Source organism: Leuciscus leuciscus (genome assembly GCF_965113295.1).
Source record: "Leuciscus leuciscus genome assembly, chromosome: 9".
Taxonomy (NCBI): domain Eukaryota; kingdom Metazoa; phylum Chordata; class Actinopteri; order Cypriniformes; family Leuciscidae; genus Leuciscus; species Leuciscus leuciscus.
Genome location: NC_138733.1, coordinates 42,253,059 through 42,258,896, shown reverse-complemented (window position 1 = coordinate 42,258,896; position 5,838 = coordinate 42,253,059). Strand labels below are relative to the sequence as shown.

The window sequence follows — 5,838 nt, the reverse complement described above, 5'->3', positions numbered from 1 at the left end:
TCACAGAACACCGTGTTCACCTGTAAATCTCCACACCAGCCGGCGTTTCCCTGTGTGTGTTTGTGTGTGTGTGTGTTTATAACATGTGTGATGCCTGAACCATGGGCTCAAAACATACATAAAACAGAGCCTGATTTGTAGAGCTGGTTTAAAACACATGAGGAATAGCACCACACACATTCCATTCTCGTACTAATAAATGAAAAAATAAAAATATTTGCAGTGTTTGCAGCACTGTTGATGTATTCTGGCTAGGGTTCATTCTAAATCTCTCACCCTTAGCATTAAATTCAGCTCGGATGTCGCAACACACACACTACGTAAAATAAGACACATTCAAGCTTTGTTTTGTAGATCAATGCTTCTCAACTGGTGGGCGTCAGAGAAACAACACCAGAACACATCATTCTAAATGTTTTTCCGATGCAAGACTTTTATTTTGAAAGATGTGCGTGAAAGCTGTTGAGTCTTCTGTCAGACGCAGTTTAAAGAGTTGAGCCAATGCAGGTCGAGCATGTCCCATGTCCACTGCATCTTAAATGTTCCTGTCCTAAAGTCCGCCCATGGCAAAAGAGGAAAGCTTTGGTTAGTTTTCTGAATCAGCTCATTCAGGAGCTTCACGTTGTTAATTAAGGCAAGACACGGCAGGCAAAAACATCGGGGTTTTTTACTGGTCAATTTAGAGATTTTGGGATATTTGTCTTCAATAACATGTCTTCTTTCAGACTTGTGGTGAAAAAAAGTCCGAAATACACATTTGGGTCTTTATTTTACTACACTTTGTCTGTTTGTGTCTGTAGATTTCTCATAAATTCAACAAAAGTTGTTGTTCTTAATCAACATGTTGCTCCGCGATCGCTGCCGGCAGCCTGTCATCACACACACCGCTGGATAGCTCTCTCTCTCCTGTACAATCCTGTCGGATCCAAATATGGGCATTTCCTTTTTATCAGCAACCAATCGTGAAAGTAAAAGGACTGAATGCGCAATCTCATTGGCTGATGATAAATCTTTAAAGCCCGTTTTCTCAAAATGACTTTTTTCTCATTCTTCAAGTCCGAAATCTCAACTTCAGTAGCACCGATATACACCAAGTCTTGCACCTAGTTATATTATGAAGACATTTACAGAGGTATTTGTAAATATATTATTCCTAGCCTGATTTATATAACATTTTATTCCAAAAAACATGGCGAAAATAATTTTTTTAAGGCTATTGACAGTATTTTCTGATTTACAGGAAAACAAAAGTAGATATCCATAAATCCCTCTGTAATTTTTTCCCCATCTAATATGTGAACACAATGAAAACATAATTTTTAACCTGGCTTTATCCAATACTTAGATTTCGTTTTTTTAAATATATGCAAATGAGCGCATATTTAATTAGATATTGCCTAATTTGCATATTTAAACATTAAATTACAGTCATCTTAATGTAGGTAATCAACTGGGAAAGTTTGATGGTGATATCTGCTAGTTAAAAATGTTACCCTATTCACCTGTAGTGTCTCGCCTTAAGCGAATCTTGTCGTAATTGATCAAGGGCACATGAAGTACAGCATTAGGAAATGCCCAGCGGCAGCTCCAAACATACCAGTTTCCTGATATTAGTAAAAATATTATTTTATATTTTTTAATATGATCATGTTATTACATTGTGGAAGTTTAGAATAGAATTTTCGTTAATGTTAAAAAATAAATACGACCTCACGTTGTGTCAATCACGTTACAAAACTTTATTCTGTCATAAAACAATTCCGACTGGTTTCGATGTTCTGTGTTTTTCACATGCGTAGGAAGCATTTTGAGAGGTGTTATGACCATTCAGAGCCACCGTACAAGCGGACGCCAAAATCCAGAACTGTTCAGGATCGATTGCTTCATGGAAGTTTGTGGTCTTCTTTTTAATACGTGGTTCCAGTATCGCTAGCAAAGCATCAAACCGAGCCTCTGACATCCTGAAGTAAGCTCAGGATAATCCCACAGCGAACCTACACTGTAAAAAAAACCTGTAAATTTACAGGAAACTGTCTGTATTTTTTACAGAATTTTGCCGTTTTGTCATTATACAGTGAATACCTGTTATTTTACAGATATTTGTTGTAATTTAAAGATCCACTATTAAATTTACAGGTAATTGCTTTTATTGTGGTTTTACATTAATTTAACATTTTTTAAAGGAAATTATCTGTAATTTTATAGGGTTATGTGTAATTTTACATAAAAAATTAAGTAATATTTTACAGATTATTTCTGTGGAATTAGAAAACAAAGAAAATAAGGTATAACTGCAGAAATCAGCAGTCACTTAACATGTTTTCCTTAAAGATTATTAAGCATGTGGGGGTTAAAGTGAGTTTTAAGATTTGTCCACACATTAGGCAGGCCTATTTAATTATTTATAATCTTTTAATTTTGTCTTGCAAATAGATGTTCATTTTGATCATCATTTGTATTTGCCCGTAAATTTCATTTAGGCCTATATTTTATGTCTTTTATGAATCGTTTTTCCAAATCTGCGTTGCTGCACATTGCGTGCCTTTGTGTGCGTTTGAATGTGTGTGTGTGTGTGTGTGTGTGTGTGTGTGTGTGTGTGTGTGCCCGCGCGCGCGGCCGCGCGCAGATTCAAATTATCCGCCATTACGTTTCGTTGCTTAGTCCCGCCCAGCCCACAACGGTTAGCTACAAATCTGTCTCTGTCGTCGATCTGTGTCAAGGGCAAGCGGGAGATTTGAATTCAGAGCTATAATCGTATTCGACAGAAGCAGCCGTGAGCAGGAGCGCTGCTGAACACATATTAGTTGTAGTCTGGTGTCAGTCAGTCCGGAAATAACGCGCCCTTTTTCAGTGAGCCTGGTTCGTCACAGCAGACCTCATCCCGACCGATCAACGGCTGAGGTAAGAGTCTAATACTACATGTAAATGATATTTTATATTACATTTGTGTTAAGTGGTTAGACTGTTTCCATGCTAACGTTAGCATTCTTAAATTATGTTCAGTCATAACTGGCGTCGAGGGCAAAACACAAATGCAGCATGGGGCTTTTCAATTATCGATCTGTGTTAAGAAAGATCAGTTGAACCCACTCTAACTTACTTGTTAACTTATAGACCTAAAACAATCTTTAGTAGACTTGTTATTCATATTAAAGTCCATAATTGTGTATAAAATCTTCGTTATGATAGTCAGTAACATTAAACCAATCTCTTAAATGGCGGGACATTTTGAAACCATGTCTGGAAACTGAAAACTTTATTTTTCAATTTTTATTTTTTTTAATTTTTTGTAAACTTTTTTTTAACTTTATTTTATTATAGTAAAATTGTAGTAAACACGTTTTTAGCTGATTTTTTTTTACCATTGTAATAGCCACAGTTTTACTAAAAATAGGCCTACTGTGTTTCTTTTGTTTATTTCGTAATAGTTAACATGACTAACTTTATTAAGACCGTTAAGAAATCGAAATACTGTCTGTAACTTAACGTACTTGTTGATGATACAGGAAAGCCTAGAACAGGAAGACTAGAATATGAATACAACATGATGAACCCCTAGGTGTATCTAGGTCTAGGTCACAGTAAATCATATTCATTTAATGTTACTTTCTATAAATGTAACTTAGCTAAAATCACATGGCAGCTCAAAATATTACTGCTGGCCTTTCCAGCTCAGCTTCAAGATCATAGTCAGTTGAGTTTTTGCATTGTCCCAATATGGAACATATTCTGACATGTGTAAATCTAATACTGAGTTTTAAAATAACTTGTGTGTGTGTGATTTCAGGTCACGTGGAAAGCAGATGATCATGGCAAACAAGGTATGGGAAGAATTCATTAAAACATAAAAATCATAATGGTTCTGATTCCATATGTTCATAACAGTCTTCTGATTCCATATGATTGCACTAAAAGTATGCACAAGGTTTGGATTTGCTACAGCAAGATTACGATTGTGTTAGATTCCACCCATCTTTCTTTCTTTTTTTTAACTAGGCTCTGTCATTTAGAAACATGACTTTTCCTATCACTAATATCTTAATGACACATATCTCTACCTTTTAATCCAGCCAGATGATCTGACGGTTGCTGCTCGCATCTCAGCCTACCTGATGGAAAATTCTTGCTGGATGAATGACCTTCACCTTCAAATCAGCCTTGCCAAGACAGAACTGCTTATGGTTCAACTTTCAGCCAAAACATACTTGCTGTGATCCTGCTGATTTGCCTTATCATTAGGAGGATCAGGCCCTTCCTATCGGAGCTACACAACTCTCTTGTTCTATCCAGACTGGGCTATTGTAATGCTCTCCTGGCAGCTCTTCCAGTATCAGTCAAACCTCTGCAACTGATCCAGATGCTGCAGCAAGAGTTGTCTTTAAAGGTAGCCCTATGCCTAAACTCACTGCTTCAGATCTATGTGTCCTCCAGAAGCATGTGTTCTGCAAGTGAACGGCGCCTTGTGGTGCCATCATCCCAAAGAGACACACAATCACTTTCACTGACCTTTACCTGGACTGTTTCCTGGTGGTGGAATGACCGGCGCAACTCAACACATTTTCAAGAAACTGCTAAAGATCCATCTTTTTCATAAACACTTCACCCAATAATACTATATCTTTGTTAAAAAAGAAAAAAACCTTGCTATGTGTACTGTGCGACTAACTGGGACTTGTCACTGCACTTGTTGCTTTTTATTATCTTTAATTATTATCTTAATTGGTTAGTCACTTTGGATAAAATGTAATTGTAAATGTTAAAATAAGTTATACTGTAAAGGTATACGGTAATTGCTTTTTATTGTGGATATATTTACATGTTCTAAATTATATACTAAGCATCTATTTCCTATCAATCACTTATCTTGATGTTTAGTGTTTGTTCAATTTGTACATTTGCTATTATTAAGAACTTAATTAGAGATGTTGTGAAATTGGATCGGTACAAATAAAAACGGTAAATTTACAAACATTTGTATTTGAATTTATGTACTTGTGTGCATTTTTTATACATAATTTCATTGTTATTTTACACAGAAAAACTATATTAAAAGAAAATTACTGTAGATAGACAGCATTATTATATAAAATAATTGTATAAAACCTTAAATTTACAGTATTTAATTGTTTTAAAGGTGTATATGACTTTTTTTAAACGTTAAAAATCCCAATAATTACATAAGATTTTATGTAATATTAAAGATATAATCTGTTATTTAATTATGGAAAATTACTGTATTTTAACGAGATTGTTTTTTGCCGTTATTTTACGGTAATTTTCTGGCGCCCCAGCTGCCGGAATAATACCGTTTTTTCACAGTTTTTTTTTTTACAGTGTAGTTATCCTTCCTCTCTACGTAATCTCTGGATTGGATGGACCCAATATTTCCTCTTTATTTCTCTTTTTAAGTAGAGAGAGGACAACAAAATCATCCTCGCTGCTTGAAGACTCTATTTTGTATTGTTTTGCAATTAATTAATACCAAGGTTTCTGTGCGTATGAATTTTTAGGATGACGAATATGAAAAAATGCATACAAAACTTCGGACTCAGTGTGCAAGGACCTTTAGGGGAGAGAATATACAGTTTGTACAGTATAAAAACCATCACGTCCCTGTAAACCAGTATATGCTAGTTTGAGAGTGTGTGTGTGTGTGTGTGTGTGTGTGTGTGTGTGTGTGTGTGTGTGTGTGTGTGTGTGTGTGTGTGTGTGTGTGTGTGTGTGTGTGTGTGTGTGTGTGTGTGTGTGTAATCTGCTCCAGCCAGAAATGAGCTATGTTAAATTACTATGGCGGTTTGTGGTGCAGGTCCATCAGATTTATGAGAGAGTGTGTAATGG

General features: G+C 35.7%; 1 long non-coding RNA gene across 1 annotated transcript; it reads left to right on the top strand.

Moving 5' to 3' along the window:
- The first annotated feature begins 2,572 nt into the window (after positions 1–2,572).
- LOC309505458 lies at positions 2,573–4,483 on the top strand. Its single transcript, XR_014208445.1, has 3 exons — positions 2,573–2,901; positions 3,788–3,821; positions 4,071–4,483. It is a non-coding gene; the product is annotated as an uncharacterized lncRNA (long non-coding RNA).
- Positions 4,484–5,838: the final 1,355 nt, after the last annotated feature.